Here is a 24332-nt window from a genome sequence, read left to right on the forward strand (position 1 = left end):
TTCCTTCCTTCCTTCCTTAAAGATGAAATTGAAGATGAACACTTACTTCATAGTAAGTGTGGCCACCATCCAACCTGACTCTATATGGTACCACCCTTAGGTCTAAGCAACAAGGCCTCCATCCTGAGCCCCAGGCTTTAGAGGGATCTTCTATTACAAATACAATAGGAAATGCATTTATTGAATAATACACTATCACCTTTGCTTTTGGCATCCATTTGTCAGCTCTGGTGCAGCATGATCCCTATACCTGAATCTCCACTTCTCTGAGTGCTCCAGCCCCTGGAAAAAAATAAATCCTTTATCCCAGGTGCTCAAAACAAAAGATAAAATGCATTCAAATACCATTAAGGTTTACAAGTGGCCTGATGCCAACGTCAGAGATAGAGAGGTTGTTGGATTTGAGCAGCAGGAACAACTCAGGTGACAGAGCAGACAAATTAATAATTTGTGAAATCTTTCCATGCAAATAGTACAAATGCAATAGGCTTGTGCATGGTAAAATAGTGTAAGGCATCCATTTTCTTACTTTGAGTTCATATTACATCTCATAATTTCAAAGATAGATTTGAGCTATCTCATGAGAGGTATTAACATCAGTTCCCCAGGACAGTTAAGGAACATTTTCCTATTTTGAATAATTCATATTGCTCTGGGAGTTTCATATGTTAGTATCATGGGCATAATGGACATGCAGCATGATGCAGATTCTTTACATGGGTAACTAGATGGACATTGCATACTAGAATCATAAATTGTATTACTGCTAAAAAATGAGTAAGATTTAATTAAATTTGCAAACAATCAAATAAAATATTTCAGCTTTATTTAAATAATTTAAATGCATTTTTTGATATTTTGACATTAATATAATTTGAATTTTTAACTTTTAACTTATTTTGCATATTTTACAAGAAAACTGAAAAATAAAAATAATTTTCATCTTTTGATTTTTTACATTTATGTTAATTTACATTTTTGATGAACCTTTATTAAAATTGTGTTGGTTTCAAATCCAATTATATTTTACTTTCCAACCCTTTAAATCATTTAGAATGAGTACAAATTGGGAAGGCAATAGAATCCAAAAAGATGAAAATTTACCTCAGAGAAGAAAAGGAAAAAAAAATTTCAAAAAAGGGGTTTGCTTTGAACTAGAAAAAATAAAAGTGAATGCATTTCATGTAATAGGAATCACATGGAATTAGTGACTATTACATTACAAATTCTTGATGTAAAGATTTAATTATTAATCAAAACAATGAAAAATGAGCAAGGAAATTACTGTTATCAAATCTACAATCTGAACAAGTCAGATGAAATCAATGCAATGTTGTGATCTTTACTAAATTAAGACGTAATTACTGAACAAAAAGAGAAGATGTGGGCCTCCATTTTGCCATTGCTCTGGATCAAATTTCCCCAAAACTCACTGCAGGAGATGATGCTACAGCCTCAGCTCACCTACCTTCCTATCCCTAAATACAAGTCCATCAAAACTTTTATTTATCATTATAGGGGAAGGGCACATTGTTAGCATGACAAATATGGGGGGAGACACAGATGTTTAGGCCAAGTGCCAGCTTTTGATGGTAAATTTCTACACCAAGAGAGAAAATAGAACTCACTCTGAGCCTCTTCCCTTCTATTTTACTCATTTATTTTTAAGTTACACATGTGGTGAGCGATGTTATATACAAGGCCTTTGCCAAGTGCTTTTTATGCTCTATTTTATTTTATGTTAGAACAAGATTCTGGAAGAGTTAATGTTACTTTCTTCATTCACAGATGAGGAAGAAGGGAAGTCTGTGCCAGACCCAAGGTGATCCATAAAGCCAGGGTCATGCTGAATGAGCCAAGGTAGTCTCACAAATAATCTATGCTATCTCCCCTGAAACTAATCTACTTTTAGGATGAGGGTGGAGGATTGTGTACATCCTCTATCCCTTTTGGATTACTTTTTTTGCAAAAGGCCACGTTAACTTCTCCCCAAAGATCTTTAACTGTAAAAAACAAAATCAGTGTCTATTCTTCTCCCATTGTATGTGAATAACTTGAAGTGTGGGCTATATCTTATTCATCTTTTTATTCCCTGTGTCTACAACAGGACTTACATGCTTTAATCTTCTAGTAAATGAATGAATGAAGACAGTGCAATGAGTGACCCTTATCTCAAGTGAATAGTTTTATTTAAATATCTTCAGAGCATAATATGTCTGCTTGGGAGACTCACAATCTCCCTCTCACTGTGTTCCTGCCATCTCACAGGTAGAGGCATGAGTCCTCTTGCAGTTATCAAGTAGAAACATCCTGCTTTCTTTCTGCCTTTCACTTTGTCTTCCCTATCAGATGAGGAATGACTTGTCTTACAGCCAAGATTGGGATGGAAGAGCAAGAATACCCAGTGAACCCCCTTCTAGACTCTCTTTTTGCCTAGTGTGCCCACAGTATAGAGGCCTTCTTTTCTCCACCCCTCCATCCATATGAGAAACACACTTTAATAAGGGACCAAGGATGCCATCTCAAGAAAAATCAGGAGGCTCACTTCTGTGCCCACTTTCAGCTTCTTTAAGGCATGGAGATGACTTCCATGCAGCACACTGGACAGACATCTGGTCTACAAATCCACTCTTCCCACAAGTGGACCCCACCTCTAAGATTTAGGAGAAAGGTGCCCAAAGTCAGAATTGGGCAGCAGGTTCAAGTCTCATTCTCCAGTCCATATCAACCAATATTAAAGCTGATATTCTCACCCTTATTTAACTCTTACATGTGTGTCTGAATTGAATCTGAAATTCCAAGAGGAGAGGTATTGAGCAAAATCACTATCTTTAGAACTTTCTTCTAGGCAGAAATGATAAATTTGGGAAAAGTCTTACACTTTTAGCTATAAAAACTGAATGCAGTAGGGAGCACCTGGGTGGCTCAATGGTTGAGCCTCTGCCTTTGGTTCAGGTGGTAACCCCAGGGTCCTGGGATCAAGTCCCACCTCAGGGTCCCCACAGGGAGCCTGCTTCTCCCTCTGCCTATGTCTCTCCTCTCTCTGTGTATCTTTCATGTATAAATAAATAAAATCTTTAAAAAAAAGTGCAGTAGATGCCCATTCTTACTTACCGAGCCCACTTTTCAGAAGCCCCTCCTTTATTCCTATAATAAGGTGCCTCCCACTCCCATGAGAACTCTAGAGAATACTCACTATGGTGAGTGTCACACCGTGAATGTTACTTGTTTTTGTAGGCTTCACAAACCTCATGCTCAAAACTCCTCAGAAGTAAGGAAATGAAGAGCCTGATTACCTTACTCTTCACTTTATTCCCTGTAGTGAGCTCAATGCCCAGCAGTTAGAGAGCACTTAAAAAATAAATATAAATAAATATTAATAAGTGAGGAAATTACAAGTTAATTTAATATGTAACTCTGATGCCCTGGAACTTGAACTATCTTGTTAATGTTTAGAAAAATTATTTCAAAACACTTCAAGAATTTAATCTGACATTTTAAAATGTCGCTGTATCGCACAAGCTGGTGAGAGGCTAGGGGCCAGACAGGGAAGTGGCTCAGACTCGGGAGTGTGAGGGCTCAGATGCTCATGCCAGCTCTGCCTCCAGCTTGCAGTGTGAACTCAAAAATGCAAACTCTATAAGTGGCATTTTGCATTTTAATGGCATTCTTTGATTTTCATAAAATTATATGATGCTTGATTAGAGAGAAAAAGCACAGGGAACATAGTTTGCCTTTCATTCTATCTAGTAAAGAGTCTGAAACTTGAAGAGATGAGCTCTACTTTTCTACCACACAGCAACAGAACCAGACTCAGAAAATGGCAGTGTTTGCCTACCAGGTCTGCATGTCTCCTGTGTGTGTGTGTGTTTTTTCTAAGAAATAATCCTGTTTCTTATTAAATATGGATATGCCAGGAGTCAGTAGGCATTGAGGATTAAATTAGACTCTGGAAGTCTACTCTCTAGTGGAGAAAGGAGATTAATCAATCGAAGATTATAGATAAAATTGAAAACTATCATGGTATGGTATGCTCAGAACCCAGGATTAGGAGGCCATGCACAGAAGAATCTTCTAAATTCACCCAGGGAGGAAGGATGCTAAGTTATTCATTCTAGGGTGATTCATGACCTGCAGTTCTATATTTGAGTCAGGATGCTACATGAGTATGGAGGCACAAGAGAGCACTTAGGAGGGGTCATTACAGAGAAATGGGAAATCATGTGGAAAGAAACCCTTCACCTTATTTCCCTCCTTGCTTTCTACTGTCTACTTCTAGTTCCTCCACATGCACATTTACCTGTAGCCCTAGCCTACACACCTGTTGATCCTCCACTAAAAAAAAAAAAAAAAAAAAATGTTCCTACCTCCTCTCACATGATGGATTCCTTATTCTTCACACTTGACCTTAAATGTAATTTCCACAGGAAGCTTGCTCTGTCTGCCCCGCTTCTAAAGTAGCACCCCTTTTATTTCTCTCATATGACAATACGTTTTTAGCCATGTACTAAACATGCTTTTTAATGTTAGTTTCAACATAGGTTATTTTTAATACCCATATCCATCATTGGACTGTGAGATCCTGAGAGTTAGGATCATGTCTGTTTTGTTCTCTACTGTACATGCTGTACTTTACACAGTATTTGGTTGACATTTACTGAATGCCTACTGTTCAGTTGACATTTACTAAATGTCTACCACGTGCTGGACAATGTTCTAAGGATTTTACAAATTGTTATCTCAATTATTTCTCTTAGCTTCATGAGGAGATAGATACTAAGGTAACCCTCATTTTATAGATAAGGACATTAAAGCATAGAGATGATAAGTAACTAGCTCAAGTTTGAGAGTGGTAGTAGCAGAACTGGAATTAAATCAGGTGGTCTAACTGGAGAGTCAGTGCTCTTGGCTTAGATGCCAATCTACTTCTCATGACTAAGTGAGTGAAGCAATGAATAAATAAATTATAAACAGCAAACTGTGTTCAAGAAGCTGCAGGAGTATAGTATGACTGAAATATAGGGTTAGTGATAGGGCAGGACGTATATGATGGGGCCAGGGATTAGAGGCAGTGAGATTCAAAGCATAGAGGGCCTAGGGTATTAAGATATGAGATTCCTCCCTTTGATGGCAGATGCACTGAAGAATCTGCAGCAAGATTTCACATTTAAGAGAGATCACTGGCTTTTCTTTTAAAATGATAACCCAGGGGCAGCCTAGATGGCTCTGCAGTTTACTGCCGCCACCTTCAGCCCAGGGCCTGATCCTGGGGACCTGGGATGGAGTCCCATGTCAGGCTCCTTACATGGAGCCTGCTTCTCCCTCTGCCTGTGTCTCTGCCTCTTTCTCTCTGCCTCTCATGAATAAATAAATAAAATCTTTACAAAAAATTAAAATAAAATAAAATGACAACCCAACCTCAGAACTGAATCATGAATGCTAACTTCAACCCCTACATTATACCTCCATCTCATTCCCTCGTACGATCTGCTTTCTTCAAGCTGAACCTGTCAGACTGGCCATATCAGCTGACTGTCTACCTGTTTGAGAACAGCTTTCCCACCTGAAGATGTTTCTCCATACTTCTTTGGCTCTTTGGTTTACAACTAATTGAGTGGCACAATGCAGTTAAACCCCCTCCAGAGCTCAAGGGCCCAAGTCCTCCTGAAACATCTTCAGTTCTTGGTATTATCTGCAATGTAATGGGCATGGCACTTACTTAGTACACTGTGAAGGTAGAATGGTAAGTTGATTCTTAGATAACAGTATATGTGTTGTTAAGGCGGGAGAAGGGTCAGGAATGAAGAGACTAGTACTAGCTGTGAGGCTACTACAGTAGTCTAAGTTGAGTTTAAAATGCTCTTTACTCTATTGGAGCTTCTGGAACAAGAAAGGAAAAAAGTTGCCAGGTCAGAGACAATAGAACTTAGGGAATAATTAAAGAAAGACAGTGCAAAACATCAGAGGCCTTTAAAGTTTTGAGTCTGAGAATCTGAAAAAAAAAAAAAAAAAAGAAAAGAAATAGAAAATGAAAGGGAATAGAAAGGCTGATAAGATTCCTTTGGATATGTTGAGTTGGAGGCACTGAATGGGCACCCAGGTGTATATGCCCAGCTGGAAACCAGCAGAGAAGCCTATGGACTGGGAAAGAGCATGGGAATGAAAGACACAGCTGTGAGGACCACTCTTGTTGATGTGGTCATTGAAAATACAGCTTGAGGGTGTGTATAAACAGGAAAAACCCAAGGACCAGTGCCATAAAATAGCCACCACTAGGTGAAGTACTTCATTTCATATTAAGGGCACAGAGCTTGGAGCTACAGAGATAAACCATGGCTAGGTTTGAATCGTGCCTGCAACACTTTTTGGCTATGTGAGTTGGGCAAGTTTCTTTATTTCTCAAAGCTCAGATTTCCTTTTAGTAAAATCAGGATAACAAGCTCCATCTCCTGGGGTCATTGTGAAAAATCACTGAACAAACATGCGAAGGACCCAACATAATGGACAGCCCATTGTGGATCCCAGAAAACACCAGTACCCTTGCCCCATCTAAGACCCTATTATTGGTGCTTGAAAACCATTGCTCTTGCCTGATGCAGGTATTCCCTCTTATAATCCTTACTACAACAGTATATAGAGGATTTGTGTGCCTCCATCATTTGTTTAAGAAATTTAGGTTCACAGGTAAGTAACTTGTCTAAACTTGAAGAAGCTAAGAACAAACCACCTCCAAATTCACCCTCTTGACACAATAAAATTTTATTTCTCACTCAAGTTACAGAGCCACCATTGGTTGGGTAGTACTTCTAAGTAACTGTTTTCCAGGGAAAGACTCAGGGATCCAGGCTCCTCCCAGCATGTGACAGTCCCATCTTTAACACTTGTCCTGTAAGGTCATTCATGTAGAAGGAAGAGAGTAAAGAGGATCATCAAGCCAGGAATTGATAGCTAGGAGTGAAAGGAGCCCACACACATAATCTATTGGCAGAACCTAGTTATATGTCTATCCCTAAGTCAGTTTCAGTGAAAGCTTGGAAATGTAGTCGCCTTGCCTAGGAAGAGAAATGAGCAAGACTGCCCTGTCTCATAAGTAGTGAAGGTGGATGTGAAAGAAGTCCTAAATATGGAGACAGGAGGAAAAAGACAGACAGTAAAGGGGAAATTTGACAAATGAAAAAAGACCTAGCATAGTTTTCATGTTCTGAAAGCCAAGGGGAGAGAGAGTCTCTTCATTTATTAAATCCCTACTATGTGCCAGGCACTGTGCTAGTTCAGTGCAAACTCACAAAGATGCAGTATCTGGATGAGGATATGGAAGGGTCTACCAGGCTTAGCAATAGTATTGATAAGGGATTTGTTTCAGGAGACCTGGGTAAGGAGCAGGGAAGAAAGAGACAGGTTTTGTTGCTGTTGTTAAGTTTTATCATTGCCAGAGACATGTTGCATAGTCCTCCTGAGAGTATTGTTGGAAACTCGCTTTCTCTTTGAGAAAGAACTCTGTGAGACCCTGAAGACTTCTCACAGAATAGCAATTATTTACCCCCAGGGTAAGAAGACATGACATAACTAAAAAAAGGCTATGGGGTGGGAGGAGCAAAGAAATTATGAAATTCATACTTTATCTCTTTAAACATTTATGTTTCTTCTCCCATTTGGTGACTCACTTTTAAAGAAAAAGAACAAACAACAACAACAACAAAAAAAAAAAGGAGACAAAACAAAACAAAAAAATCAAGAAACAAAGCATAAGCCTGGGAGCTCGGGCTGGTCCAATCTGAAATTACTTTGATACGGAAGAACTGAGAGAAGTAAGGTAGCCATCAGATCTTGCCAGAGCCTCAAAGACCCTCCCCTGTTCCACATAGGACTTCAGGATCTCTAAAATAAACAACAGCAGGAAATCCCTCAGTCTCCTGGATTTCTTTTCCTTTTTTTTTTTTTTTAAGATTTTATTTATTTATTCATGAGAGACACAGAGAGACAAGAGAGAGGCAGAGACACAAGCAGAGGGAGAAGCAGGCTCCATGCAGGGAGCCTGACTTGGGACTTGATCCGGGGTCTCCAGGATCAGGCCCTGGGCTGAAGGCAGCGCTAAACCGCTGAGCCACTAGGGCTGTCCCAGTCTCCTGGATTTCTCAGGATGTTTTCCATTGGTAAATTTCAAACTCTCACCCTCTGGTAGCATGCCAAGTTTCTACCCGGTTGCCTTTTAACCTCTACTCTCCCTTTTAGATTCATGTGAGTTAATAATTCCTTCAGATTGTTTACCTGACTTCTGACTCAGCATGCCTTGAGGTCATCACCCCTCAAAACCCCTCCACAGCCTACTGCACATTGATATACTACCCCACACAAAACCTGGAGTCTGAGATACTTTATTCCATGTGTAACCCAGTACCCTTCCCCTAATCCACCTCATGCGGTGGAGGAAGTTCAGGCACATGTGGCCCAAGAGAGACTGCAAGGGAATCTTCTGTGCAAGTAATAGCATCATGTTTGCAATGCAGGAGGCCACAGTGGGTGATGGGTAATCCCAGACTCCTGTTCCAGCTCAGGGGAGAAAAGTCTTGAGGCAAAAGCACCATCGGAAAAAAATAGAATCACCTCTGACATAAGTCTGAAATCTGGAGAACAAACTGACAAATAAATAAAACTGAGACAAACAAACAAAAATAGTGGCAAACATCTGAATAGCAATATAGGAAGAGGAAATCTTAACAGCTGAAAGAATGAGGAAGGGAAGTTCTGCTGGCTTCATGCAGGAAATAGAGCCTATGGAAGATCTTTACTGAAGGAAAAAGCACTAAACATACATTGTGATTACAGCAATAACTCAGTAAAGAGAGAGATGCTAAAGATGCCACAGAGGGTGGATGGGGGGTGGTCAGGAACAAAGGCCCAAATCTGCCAACTGGATCATCAGACAATTTCTTCCAGGTGGAACAATTGTCAGGAAGTGAGAGGAGTGGCCGCATAGACAGTAACCACAAAGGCCAGAAGACAATGAACATACAGAAGCTTCACTACCACTCTGGTAAAATGGAAGAGCCACTGGATTCAGAATCAGCAGATCTGATTCAGCCCCAGTGGATCCAGGAATTTTGACAATTTTCTGTGTTCCTCTATCTTCTTTTGTAAGATGAGGGAATTGGAAGGAAGAATTCTATAGTTCATCATTAGGGGCCAATATGCCAGCCCTTTCCCTCTTTGAATGTTCCCATAGGATGCAATTCTCCTATGAAAGCTCACATCTAAAAAAAAAAAAAAGAAAGAAAGAAAGCTCACATCTAGAAACAACTGATTTTTGATAATCAAGGAGACACCAAATACAACATATGCATTTTAATCCAAATGGCATGCCTAATCCAGAACCATCCCATCAGGAATGCCATTCATCCACTTAGGTTGAATCAAAGAAATTCTAGATCCCCAAATCATTTTGTCTCTTAAAGAAACAAATCTGTTTTTGTTTATTCCATTGTAGTGATTATTTTCATACTAATTTTTAAAATTCCATCACAGTGTTCTATAAAAACTCATCTTGGTGCTCAAGGGACTTAGTGAAGTTGGCATTTTATTCTGTTGGTTGTTGAAAGTGAAGTCTGTTGACTGGGAAAATGTTGACTTCTGTTGCTCTGAGTAAAGATGTGTGTATCTATGTGTGTGTGCTCCCAGTTTGGTAGGTAATAAAAAGATTAAATCTGAAAATGGCTCCATTCTACAAGATGTGGCATTTCACATCTAGTTGTATTTTACAACATTTTCAGGTAGAATTTGATTACTGTGAACAATTGACTATTGATTCATGATTCTCAGAACTCAGCAGGGTATGGGGAGAAGACTCAGCCAATTGCAAATACTTGGAAAGTGTTCTCAAGCAGCATGGCTTATAATCAAAAGTACTGGGAATTTAAGCAAAATCTTAAAAATCCTGCCCTACCTCCTATTAATGAAATATTTTGCTTCTCTAGGTTGAGCTTCCCTGGATCAAGTATAACTCACTCCTACATTAAATGGTACAACCATGTAAAATCTGTTCAGTGTGACCCCAGGATATTCAATAATAAAGTATAAGATATGTGTGTATATATATATACATTATCTTACATTTAAATTAAAGACACTTGAAAGCAACCTTAGCCTTTTCTACCCTTATCAGTTCTGATGGTCATCAAAAATTAATATGTTAGGAAATATAGATGAAGCACAGGAGATATATTGAAGTCTGATAGACCTGAGTTCAAATTCTAAATCAAGAAGACTTGGGACTAAGTTTCACAGGAAAAAAAAAAAAAGACATAGCAATCCTCAATGTATTAAAAAAAGAAGAAGACTTATAAAAGTCTCTTAACCAGCATGAATGTCATAAATAAAGTAAGGATAACCTTACAGGTTTATTATGAGGCTTAAATGAAATTACATATGTGAACACACAAAAATCATTTTTGATCATTTACTATGTTTTGGCTTAATGTGAGCATTACCAAGTACATGAGTATTCACTTATATAATCCTTATAATAGCTTTATGAGTTTGGGATGTGTGAGTGGCTTTGTCAGTTAAGTGTCTGACTCTTGGTTTTGACTCAGGTCATGACCTCAGGGTCATGAGATTGAGCCCTGTGTCAGGCTTCATGCTCAATGGGGAGTCTGCTTGAGATGCTCTCTCTCTTCCATTCCCTCTGGCCTTCCACGGTGCTCTATCACTCCCTCTAAAATAAATCAATCAATCATTTAAAAAAATAACCCTATGAGTTAGATACTATCATCATTCCCTTTGATAATAGGCAACCACTATCTATAAAATAACTGAATACAAGAAAGTTTAGAAAATTTACCAGAATAAATAGTAATTCTAAGCTTTGATTATGCCAGAGCCTATATCCAAAAATAGCACATAAAGTACTAACATTTTATTACAATCCTATGAAATTGATCCCAGAATATATTTATGATTTAAAGCCTTCACTGATTCCTGTGCTAGATTAGGTGAGTGTCCTTTCTATTTACTCCAATTATATTTAAACTTTACTTGGCTATTTTCAATGATATAACTAATTTATGATAACCCAAAATGGAAAACCAAACTGGAACCTTAACAAACTTACACCTCAGTGCAAGTTTCTCCCATCAGCTCAGATCTCTACTTCCACTAACAAAGTATAAATATCAATAGGAATCTTGTATTTATAATTCTCATGCTCTCCTTTTTATGGAGAGCACCATCTATTCATATTCCTAAATGTTAAGCAAAACACACACATGCACACTTAAAAGAATCAAGTAGTGAGTAATTTTTGAAAGTTACTTTTATTCTTTAGCATTATGGCACTAAAGATCCATCCAACTTTGTAGCATTGACCCTGGATAATATTACTGTGTGACTATTCCACAGATTATTCATCTACTCCCGTGATGACAGACTTAAGGCTGTTTCCAGGCTTTCATTATAACATTCATCATAGTACTCATTATAACACTGCTATAAACATTTTCATAGATGTCTTCTGCTATGCATGAGTAAGACTTTTGTTTTCAGTATTATCACAGGAATGGGTTTTCTGGGTCAAAAGGTTTAAAAACTTTAGGAAATAATATCAAGTCATTTTCCAAAGTGATTTTACCATCTTATGTACTCACTAAAAATGTATAAGGCTCTCCAATGCTTTGTATTGTGATTTTATTTTAATTTTTCTAATCCAATAGGTGTAAAATGATGTGCCGTTGTAATACTGATTTGTTAACTAGGGTGTCCATCTCCCTTCTGTTTTTCATATATTTACTGAATATGTGTTTCCTCATTTATGAAATACATCTTTATGCCTTTTGCATATTATTTCTGTGGATTTTTAGCATTCTTATTGTATAATCTTGATACATATTCTTTGTTATAGTTAGAAATATTTCTATCTTGGGATACTTGGGTGACTCAGTAGTTGAGTGTATGCCTTTGGCTCAGGGTGTGATTCTGGGGTACTCGAATCGAGTCCCGCATCAGGCTCCCTGCATGGAGCCTACTTCTCCCTCTGCCTGTGTCTCTTTCTCCCTCTCTGAGTCTCTCAATAATAAATAAATAAAATATTTTAAAAATATATGTCTATCTTCTCTCAGTGCATAACTGGGATTTTCACATTCTTCCAGGAGTCTTTTGATAAAAACTTCAATTTTCTTACTTTTAATAACATTCAACTCACTGTGTGGTTTGCCTGCTCCTGATTGGACCCAAATGGACACATACACACGTAAATGCCAAGAAAGACTCAATACCATGAATAATTACATAAAATCCAAATTGATTCATACATACAAAGAATTCCAATAAGAAAATTGCAATAGGAAGAGAGGACTGGAAGAAGAGATATAATATCCATACTGTAAAGTTCCAGTTAAGAAAGTGTTTATGGATTCTTGTTTCACATTTAGATCTTTCATCCATTTTGAGTTTATCTTTGTGTATGGTGTAAGAGAATGGTCTAGTTTCATTCTTCTGCATGTGGCTGTCAATTTTCCCAGCTCCATTTATTGAAGAAACTGTCCTTTTTCCAGTAGATAGTCTTTCCTGCTTTGTCGAATATTTGTTGACCATAGAGTTGAGGGTCCACTTCTGGATTCTCTATTCTGTTTCATTGATCTATGTGTCTGTTTTTGTGCCAGTACCACACTGTCTTGATGACCACAGATTTGTGGTACAACCTAAAATCTGGCATTGTGATGCCCCCAGCTCTGGTTTTCTTTTTCAATATTTCCCTGGCTATTTGGGGTCTTTTCTGATTCCACACAAATATTAAGATTATTTGTTCCAACTCTGTGAGAAAGTCCATGGTATTTTGATAGGAATTACACTGAATGTGTAAATTGCCCTGGGTAGCATTGACATTTTCACAATATTAATTCTTCAAATCCATGAACATAGAATATTTTTCCATCTCTGTGTCTTCCTCAATTTCTTTCAGAAGTGTTCTGTAGTTTTTAGGTCCTTTACCTCTTTGGTTAGGTTTATTCCTAGGTATTTTATGCTTTTGGGTGCAATTGTAAATGAGTTGACTCCTTAATTTCTCTTTCTTCAGTCTCATTGTTAGTGTATAAAAATGCCACTGATTTCTGAGCACTGATATTGTGTCCTGCCACACTGCCAAATTGCTGTATGAGTTCTAGCAACTTTGGGGTGGAGTCTTTTGGGTTTTCTACGTACAGTATCATGTCATCTGCAAAGAGGGAGAGTTTGACTTCTTCTTTGACAATTTGAATGTCTTTTATTTCTTTTTGTTGCCTGATTACTGAGGCTAGGACTTCTAGTACTATGTTGAATAGCAGGGGTGAGAGTGACATCCTTGTTGTGTTCCTGATCTTAGGGGAAAGGCTCCTAGTGTTTCCCCATTGAGAATGATATTCACCGTGGGCTTTTCATACATAGCTTTTAAGATGCTGAGGAATGTTCCCTCTATCCCTACACTCTGAAGAGTTTTGATCAGGAATGGATGCTGTATTTTGTCAAATGCTTTCTCTGAATCTATTGAGAGGATCATATGGTTCTTGTTCTTTTCTCTTGCTGATATGATCTATCACATTGATTGTTTTATGAGTGTTGAACCAGCCTTGCATCCCGGGGATAAATCCCATTTGGTCATGTGCAGAACAATGAAATTAGACCATTTTCTTACACCATACACAAAGATAAACTCAAAATAGATGAAAGATCTAAATGTGAGACAAGAATCCATCCAAATCCTACAAGAGAACACAGGCAACACCCTTTTTGAACTTTGCCACAGCAACTTCTTGCAAGATACCTCTATGAAGATAAGGGAAATAAAAGCAAAAATGAATTATTGGGAATTAATCAAGATAAAAAGCTTCTGTACAGCAAAAGAAACAGTCAATAAAACTAAGACAATGTACAGAATGAGAGAAAATATTTGCAAATGACATATCAGATAAAGGGCTAGTATCCAAGATCTATAAGGAACTTATTAAACTCAACACCCAAGAAGCAAACAATCCAATCATGAAATGAACAAAAGACATGAACAGAAATTTCACCAAAGAAGACATAGACATGGCCAACAAGCACATGAGAAAATGCTCTGCATCACTTGCCATCAGGGAAATACAAATCAAAACCACAATGAGATACAACCTCACACTAGTGAGAATGGTGAAAATTAACAAAATAGGAAACAAGAAATGTTGGAGAGGATAGGGAGAAAGGGGAACCCTCTTGCACTTTTGGTGGGAATGTGAACTGGTACAGCTACTCTGGAAAACATTGTGGAGGTTCCTCAAAGAGTTAAAAATAGAAATACCCTACGACCCATCAATTGCACTGCTAGGGATTTACCCCAAAGATACAGATGCAGTGAATCTCTGGGACACCTGCACCCCAATGTTTAGCAGCAATGTCCACAATAGCCAAAATGTGGAAGGAGCTGAGATGTCCTTTGACAGATAAATGGATAAAGAAGATGTGGTCTATATATACAATGGAATATTACTCAGCCATTAGAAATGACGAATACCCACCATCTGCTTTCAACGTCGATAGAACCGAAGGGTGTTATGCTGAGTGAAGTAAGTCAATCAGAGAAGGACAAACATTATATGGTCTCATTCATTTGGGGAATATAAAAAATAGTGAAAGAGATTATAAGGGAGAGGAGAGAAATTGAGTGGGAAATATCAGAGAAACACATGAGAGACTCCTAACTCTGGGAAACAAACAAGGGGTAGTGGAAGGGGAGGTGGGCGGGGGGATGGGGTGACTGGGTGTTATACTATATGTTGGCAAATCAAACTCCAATAAAAAGAGAGAGAGAGAGAGTGTGTTTAGTACTGAGAAAGGTAAAGGATAGAAATTTGACCAATGAAATAGGCTAGGGGTCCAGAAACAGATCTTTATTTATACATGGAAACTTAGTATGTGATAGGCTTAATATGCCACATTAGTGATGAAAAAGAGGACTCTTCACTACTTGAAGTTGGAAAAGAAAGCACACTCACTTTATTTTATTTTTTTTAATTTTTATTTATTCATGATAGGCACACAGTGAGAGAGAGAGAGGCAGAGGCACAAGCAGGCTCCATGCACCGGGAGCCCGACGTGGGATTCGATCCCGGATCTCCAGGATCCCGCCCTGGGCCAAAGACAGGCGCCAAACCCCTGCGCCACCCAGGGATCCCGAAAGCACACTCACTTTAAAAAAAGCCCTGACTTACACCATGTGATAAAATCTCATTTATTCATGCACATATACTTGCCTAGAATTCCTTGCTTACAGTCTTCCATTCTCCTATCCAGTCTCCTATATCACTAGTCATATGTCAATATTAGGAGTCAAAAAAGATATATACCACAATAATAATAACCCTCATTTTATGGGACAGAGAACCAATATGAAGAGTGTTGGCTGTTAAATGTACTGTCATTACTTACACATTTTGAAACCAGAAATATAACTGCAGCTAGGTCTGCAGATTCATTAGACCCAAAAAGAAATGGCCTTGGGCCAAACTCCATTTTTGCTCTGCCTCTACTGGCTCCCAATCTAATCAGAGGACCATGAGGACACTTTCACACTGATATTATACAAACTTTTGTATCCAGTAGTCTTAAAACTCTGAATATTTTTAGTAAAATTTTCCTCTAAGCTAACAGGGCTTTTGTGGGGTGCCTGGATGGCTCAGTCAGTTAAGCATCAGATTCTCAATTTCAATTCAGGTCATTATCTCAGTGTCTTGAGAGCAAGCCTGTGTGAGTCTCCCCACTCAGCGGGAAGTTGGCTTGAGATGCTGTCTCTCCCTCTCCCTCTGTCCCTACTCTCACTTGTGCTCTCTCTCTAAAATAAATCTTTAAAAATGCTTTTGTAAAATTATGAGATAAATATTTACTTTATAATTGTGATGGCATTACAGGGTCTTTTCTTAAGGGGTTCTGACTCTGCTTTCTATCAGTTGACTTGGGGTCTATGAGTCAACTTCAATCTGGAAACTGGATGAGAAACTATAATTTTTCATTGCCTTAATTGATGTTAGCCTTTGTCACTCTCTATTAACTTCCACTGGTTAAAGTTACATTCACAGAGTTTGAATTGGTCTGCACTTCCAGGGTGGGCATTGACTCATCCCTCACATCTCAACAGGAACAGGGAAACCTCAGAGGTGAAAAGTCTACAGTGCTAGCACAAGGTGTTATGCTTGCAGATTATACCTATATAATTATTTACCATAGGGTCTGGAGTAAACCTAGGGTTCTGGAAATAGGTGTGAACAAGAGACTATAAGAAGCATCATAAGAAGCAAATAATACAAGTGGCTATTAAGCCAATGATGAATGGAAATTCTCTTCATTGGCAAAATTATGAGCAACACATCTGTTTTTTTCCCCTCTTTTTCCATTAAGAAAGATGATGTGATGAGTCTACACACCCTTATGGTAGTGGCCAATTTGTTGGCTTGCTACTTTTAGGTAATGTAAAAGACCAAAACTGCAAGATTAGTGACAAGAAGGTCTGGGAAAGAAGTGTATGCATAGATTTTTTGGATTGGATATATATATATATATATATAACACATATTCTGTACTACATAAAGGCCCACAGGAGGTCATCCACTGTGGAAAGGTTCTTAGTAAGATAAGATCATTTATACTGTGGATATCAGCCCCTTTCCCAAGAAATACTGATGCTTTTTCTGTGGCTCATTATACAGTGTTGGCAGGAAGAAGCCCAAGCATGAGCACAAAGACATAAATTAAGCCCCACCACAACTGATCCAGGTACTGAAACGACTGAATGTCTATCTTGACATCAGGGGATGCCAATATTAAGCCCAAATATAACACCATTTCCTGCGATAACTAGTGGCCAATGCCTAGTGAATTACATTGGAAGCCCTCCATCATGAGGCAGTAGTAATTTTTATTCTTGAGAATAGATATTTTAGAATATTATTCTGGATAAGGATGACTGCCTCCCATGCTTTGTCAGCACAACCACATGTGGACTTACAGAATGCCATAATCATCACTTCAGTGTCCAAAACAGCATCTTATCTAACTAAGAAACTATACGGCAAATTAAATAAAGCAAAACTTTTGCATATGCAATTTGTTTGTCTTATCATGTAATCCTTCATCCATAGACATGTAGTCCAATAGAATTGTAGAACTCACACACAGCTTCCTTCCCTAAAAGCAGGGCAACCATTTAAAGCTTACTTATAGTATTAGCTAGAAGAAGCCATCCTCAAGTATTAATGTTGTCCTACATAAAGTGATACATGATCTAAACCAATAACCATCCCAGTTTGAGGTGTCATTTTCCCCCAAAGCCAGAATAGACAGGTCTGGGAACAAAGAAGTGAAAGTCAGAGAGACCAATCTCACTTCACTGTATATCTCATAACCCCTTTAGAGAATTTTTGAATTCCAATTATTGTATTTCTTAAGAAAATAATGTTTCCCTAACAGAGAATAGCAACATTTTTATTAACTTAGAAGACAAGAAAATACCCTGATCATTTGGCTACTGAACTGAACGACAGAGAGGGTGATTATCACAAGGAACTTGATTTCATTCACTAGGAAGAAATTAAGTTGCTTCTACCCAATGGAGAAAAGGAAGAATCTGAATGGCAACCAAGGAAGTCACTAGGGTAACTTTAGTGCTCTCGTGAAAATAGTCCTGGTCAATGGAAAACTATGACAATCCAATGAAGATAGAATATTTGGGAATAAATATTTAGGTCACCCTAAGAGAAGGGATTGGCAGAAAATAAAGGGACCATGGACTGTGGTCTTATAAGGAAGTTGTTAATATAATAAATTGTGCATAACTTACTATATTATTTCTTCTATCCCACCTGTTATGACACCTTTTTTAAAAAAACTATTGCTGATGATTGATATACATTTCTATTCCAGGCAGTATAACAAAATAAGGATCTCTGCCATCAGAGCTAGCATAAGGCTGAGACAAGGGAGTATCCTAAGATACAAAATCAAGAAGTTACTTACTCTCAAGGTTGTACATGTACAGGGTACCATTTGTATTTAATTATACTAACAGCTGTGTCTTCCAGATATATGCCCTGTGGTTCTATAATAGATTGATAATATTCCTTGTCTCCTCATATTTATCTAAGCTCTTAAAGATCAGGAGCTCTATCTTGTTCACACTATATTATGGGAGCTTAGCACAGTGCCTAGCACATTGTAGATGCTAATTAAAAGTTTGTTTAATGAAAGCATGTGGTCTCACAAGGTAAGTTTTGTTTCATTTTTATTTTTGTGTTTTTACACAGATTTTATTACACAAATATTCACAAACCAAGGCCAAGAGATTCTTCTATTCTTGGCAGGGAATGGGGGACATTGTTGATGATAAGCTAATAAGCAAAACATTTCAAGCTAAAAAGAGGACAAAATATCACAGAAGGACAATATATAAAAAGAAAGCATAGAGTGAGAAATATTGATGGTGAGATTTAGATTGCAGAACCAAATTTCCTATTTACTGGCTCTGAGAATGGAGACAGGTTATTTGATCTCACAGAGTGTCAATGTCTGTTATTTGCAAAATAGGGTATGATATCTAAGATATAGACCTTACAGAGCCATAATAAAGATTTAAAATTAAATTTTAAGACTAGATGAAAATAATTTGTTTTAACATGATATATAATTGTAAAGGATTCATACTTAGCAATTTCACTTTTTCTAACTAATCTAAATGAGTTTTTTTTCTAGCACTAATCACAGATTATCCAGTATGATAGATAATTTTACACATGCCAATCTTATCTTAATAATAAGGTTTCCTGCTGTCATTGGAGATTGAATCTTATTTCTCTTTTCTCTCTCCCTCTCTGTCCCTCTAATTAGTTTCCCCCTCCCTGTTCCATGTTTGTCTCCTTCCTTCCTTCCTTCCATCTTTCCTTCCTTCCTTCCTTCCTTCCTTCCTTCCTTCCTTCCTTCCTTCCTTCCTTCCTTCCTTCCTTCTTTCCTTTCTTTCCTTCCCTCCTGCCCTCCCTTCTCCCTTTTCTATTTCCCCTTATTTCTTCTTTATTTTCTCCTTCTTCTCCTCCTACTCTTCTTGCTTCTTCTTCTGCTTCATCTGCTTCTCCTTGTTTCTCTTCTCTCCCCTCCCACTCTCTTTCCCCTCACTCCCCTTGGTATCTTTCCTTAGAATTTACTATAAGTTAAGGAGTCAATAATGTCTATTGAATTAAATGATATTTCTCATCACCCACGAATTTAGTGTTTTCCTGCCAAGATTTGTACTTTTTTTTATTTAACAAGTTATGATCCAGTAAACTTTTTAACATTATAAAACATAAGTAAAACCAAACGTATGCAATTAAGCTGATAAGACATGGCATTAAACTATATTTTTTGTGGTTTCAATGGGTTAGCTCGAGGGAGTACACACTTAGAATTCGTGTGAGAGGAGAAATAATATCGAGCAAAGCAAAGAAGAAAGAGATATGTGAGGTGAATTTGTCCAACTAAATATTAAGGCAGTGATGTGGGTTGTGGTGCTGTCCATGGTGCTGGCCATGTATCCAATTTGGAGGGGAAAAAGTAACTCCTGTCCAGTTTCTGCCAATATTCCCTAGCCAGGTAGAAAAGAAAACATAAATGGGAAGAGAGTGGAATTAACCATAGAGAAAATGGGTCGGGGTTGTCAGTTATGCAAGATATTGATCCCCTAGTTTATAAATTAGGGAAAGTTAAAGAAATAAAAAGAAAGATTATCATTTAAGGAAATCCAAAATTATTGAGAAAGGAACTACAAAGTACAATATTGGAATGTGAAAACAATTATACAATAAGAAAAATGTGAACCAAGGAAGTAACATCTGTGCTTCTGTTAACATAAACCAACTTACATGGATACCAAGACAGAAGTTACATCATCAATGCTAATAGTTTTTTTTCGTTTTTTATTTTCTATCTTGATTTTTTAAGTTACATTTTTTACATTATTGCAGATCGAATTAAAGCATGATTTATATTTTATGATATTTGTCACTGATTTTGCATTAGTTTGATGGTTTAGTCATATTCTTGATTTCTATAATTCTTTATAAATCTGTAGTTTATTTATATTTGGATGGGGGTATATTAGAGACCCTGGATTTTCTTCCTCTAATTCATGCCTGATGCTTTGTGGGAGTTGTTACTAATAGTCCCTTCTCCTCATGTGTTTCCAGCATCTATTAGTATCAGCCCTCAGCAAAAAAGTTAAAAGTCATCCTCAACTTCTCTCACTGTTGAATTTGTTTCTTGCAACCATTTCAGATACATATAACTACCTCTCCTATTTGATATTAGCTACATTCTTTATAATTAAAAGAATGTCCGACTTAGTTTGGCATATAGCTATATTTCACTTTTATAATTCACTGCTCTGATCAAATGACTTTAGTCTACTTAATGTTCCCAAAAAAATGCTATATCTTTCATACCTCCAGGTCTTTGCTGATGCTATGTTCATCATCTCCTTCTACCTGGTTTCCTCCAAACAAAACTCTGTTCCTTCTCCAAGACCCAGTCAAAACATCATCTCAAAATGTAGCAATCAAAAGCACTCTCTCTTTGATAATTTCAGTACATTGTGATAGTTTTTGGATAGTCTGGAGAACTGTAGTATGTATTGTGGACTGTTGTACACCAGGAGAAAGTATGGACCACAGAATTAAAAGATTTTAGTTTCAAGTCAATATTCATTTCTTCAGCAAATACTTAGTGAAGTCCTATTAGGTCTAGGCACTTTCCTAAGCATCGGAACAATGGAAAGAATAGAAAGCCTTGGCTTACACAGAACCAAATCTCTAGTTAGAGGTGGTAGACAATAATGAGATTGATGAAAAAAATACATTTAACATTTTCAGATAGAGATAACCGAGAATTATAGCCAAGAGAAGGGTAATTAGGGAGGGCTTCTTTGAGAAGAATCTCTCTCTCTCTCTCTCTCTCTCTCTCTCTCTCTCTCTCTCTTTCTCACTACCTCCTTTTCTCCATCTCTTTGGGAATCTGAATATTATGAAGGAGCCAATGATGCAAAGATTACAGATGATGATGAGAAAGACAAGAGAAGGAAGATAGCAATTATGATAACCAGCGTTGAGTGAACCCTTATGTCGTCTAGCCACTTATTTAAAATAATATGATTCTAAGAACTGAGTACAAGTATTATCTCCTTTGCAAATGAGACAGAAAATAGGTTTACAAATATTGAAAATTCAACATCAGTTAAAAAGCACAATAAGGCTGTTTAAAAAGCTATTTGGTCTCAGGATGCCCATAGGGCCAGAAAATAAGTTAACACTCTCATTGTCCTCTGTTTCTCATTTATAACCAAGACATTTCTAAACAATCATTGACAGGTGATCTTAGTGGAAAGGGTAAAATAAAGGGAAATAAATACAAAGATATCAATAAGCATTCAAAGTATAATAAATGTAAATTATTTAAGAATAGATATACATGTACTTATCCTCTTAAGTGTGCCTATGTTCACTTTACATGCAAAAAGGGTTTAAGTTCATTACAAAAAAAAAAGAATTAAATAGGAAAGCAAAAATAATTTAAGAAAAGGTCATACTGATGAAGTTTTTAATAATGATCCAATAAAGCAAGACATTTAAGTAATAAATAGAAATTTAAAATGAGATATAATGCATAGCAAAATAAAAAGGCATATCAAGAAGGATTAGAGTGTGTGTGTGTGTGTGTGTGTGTGTGTGTGAACTGCTATCTTTCATGTGGTTGTGCATTGTAAGGAATTATCTGTCTGAAATTAACTGCAAATAAATCGTGCTGAACATACAACCTTAGCAGAGATTTTTTTAAAGTTTTATTGTTCTAGATCTAAGGAAATTTATTTTCAATCCTAAAGTTTACCAAGGTTTCTTTTAAAGAATTGCTTCTCCTGTGAGTCATTAACCTAGGATTCCATTTCTCAGAAGGGGTCTCATTGCAGTATTTCAATCCCTAGTGGCTATTATTTTTGTTTGTTAACAGTTAAGTGGTTGATGCACAGATATATATTTTTGAGATGTTCTTGCATAGTCTTAGAAGTTGTTGAAAGTGTGGTTGTTTTCCCTCTGTCTCTGAGATTTGTGTGAAAAGAGTACAGTGTTATCTTTTCCATCTGTTGTTTTTTTTTTAATTGAACTGCTTAGAAATTTTGTTTGTTTTTGTAACTTTTCTTCTCAATTTTGAACTATTGGTTTAAAGTCATGTAAAACCACCATTTTGTGGTCTACTTTCATATCAAAATATGGATATAAGTACAGTGCATCATGCTTTATTATGCTTCCCAGAATGGAAAAATCTAGAGTAAATTAAATCACTTAACAATATTTGAAAGTCAGATTTCTGTAGTAATTTCACTGACTGATGTGGTTTTTGGTCCATGTGATTCTATCAGAGTTAAAAATATTAATTTGATCATGTGTTAAGTGATACCTTTGACTAGCATGCTTTCCACATATAGTAGGAATGTGGATTTTATTCCCAGTTTATTCCTCCAGAAACCAAAATTAAATATTCACAAATAATATTTTCAGATTTATTACTCTATTTCTGACTCTAATATGTCAGATAGATATAGAGATGATTTAAGGATAAAGAAAGAGGAGATACTCTTTAGCTACAAGGATTGATATTTTTAAGTTTGAGAAGCCCTCAAAATGACACACAGGATGATACTAAAGAGGATTGTAGGAAAGAATACCAACATTTATACTGTGTTGTCCCATAACTTTGCCTAGATAAGCCAGGCTAGACTGGGATATGTTGCAAGAACAAATGACCCCCACATCTCAATCTTTAAAATACCAACATGTGTTTCTTACACTAAATACACTGCAGATCCACAGGGGTGGGTGGGGAATGTGAGTAGAGTCTTTTCTCATGGAAATTACTCAAAATTCTGAGCCAATAAGTAGCCACAAACATTGCCGGTATTAGTTCACAAACTGAGTAGAAAGAAAGAACTGGAGGGCCTTGCACTAATAACTGGATGATTGTCCCTCATCGCCTCTGCTCGTGATCCATTGGCCAAAGATATTTATTAGGTCCCACCTAACTTCAAAGGCATCAGAAGTTCTATTCTTTCATGTACTCAAAAAGAAGAGAGCCAAAAATATCCAGAAAATAGAACTAGACCCTACCACAGCTTCTATGCTTTGCTTTTGTGATCACTCCATTTTTACCTATAAATAAAACTTTACTTTGATTTGTATTAAAGCTTTTGTGTGGCAAGCACTGATTCCCCAAATGAAAGGAAGTGGTTTTTCTTTGTTAACATTTATATTTAGCAATGAAATATAAGACATCTCTGCTAGCACACTTGTCTTTATTTTCTATTCTATCCAGAGTCTGATCCAATTATCAATGATATTAGCAGAACCAAAAAGAAAAGGACCAAAGCTTTTGTAATACTATAAAGCTAATCCCTTGATCTTCATTGCTGCCTGCCATCAATCTGCACAATAACATACATTTAGGAAGAAAAGAGGAATTTAGTCTTTGTCCTAAGAGCTGAAACTGCAATATTCCCTGATTCCCAGGACTAACCTCCTCTTCCACTGTATGCCCTTCTCCATGGCTGGCTGTGTCGAGTGGTGGAGTGGGGGTGGCAAGGGTCTGAATTTCATTCCTAACTGTATCACTTACTAGCTATGAAATCTTGAACAAAATGGTTTATTTCTCCATGCCTCTCTTTCTCTCTGCAAAGTCAGAACAAACAAAATGTCCATTGTATAAGAGACCTGCAATGAAAATTTTATATTGTGTATTTTATTTTTTACCTTCATCTCTTCCTTCCTTCCTTAACCTGCCTACAACTATCATAGCACTTCAGCGATACTTTTTCATTGTATTTTTTACTTTATGATAGTAATTTGTGGGTATGTTCACATGAGATTACAGTGGACCAGAAGTGAGGTCTGCTACTTACGATAGTATATGGGAATCCTGTATTAGATACTGTACCAAATGGAACTCCACTTTCCAAATGAGGAAACTGAGAAAATCCAAAGTAAGCAGATAACACTTGTTCTTGTCTACCTTACAAGGTAATTGGAATGATGAAATTTGATAATATAAGCCATATTTTGGGGCCATATTTTTTGCTATATTTTTGGCCATAGCACTTGTACATCATAAAGTTCTATCTCCTTCCACATTATAAAGTGCTTTTAGGCAGGATCTGTATCTATTTTATCTTTTCCTTCACAGTGGGAAGTTTAATGTCTGACAATGATAGGAGCTCAAGGGATGGTTGTTAACACCTAAACTCTAAGAGCCCCCTCCCACACTTAAGAAGA

At 37.1% G+C, this 24332-nt stretch overlaps 1 long non-coding RNA gene across 6 annotated transcripts in view; it reads right to left on the reverse strand.

The window, feature by feature from the left end:
• LOC140621086 (uncharacterized) overlaps nucleotides 1-24332 on the reverse strand; it is a 94944-nt gene that overhangs the window by 55188 nt on the left and 15424 nt on the right. For 3 of the 6 annotated variants that reach the window (XR_012020806.1, XR_012020808.1, XR_012020805.1), the window contains exon 3: nucleotides 200-282. The exons of the other annotated variants lie outside the window; for them this stretch is intronic. This is a non-coding gene — a long non-coding RNA (uncharacterized lncRNA). The remainder of the gene's footprint in view (nucleotides 1-199; nucleotides 283-24332) is intronic. 6 annotated transcript variants of the gene reach the window in all.

The sequence above is a fragment of the Canis lupus genome, chromosome 2 (genome assembly GCF_048164855.1).
Source record: "Canis lupus baileyi chromosome 2, mCanLup2.hap1, whole genome shotgun sequence".
Classification (NCBI taxonomy): Eukaryota; Metazoa; Chordata; class Mammalia; order Carnivora; family Canidae; genus Canis; species Canis lupus.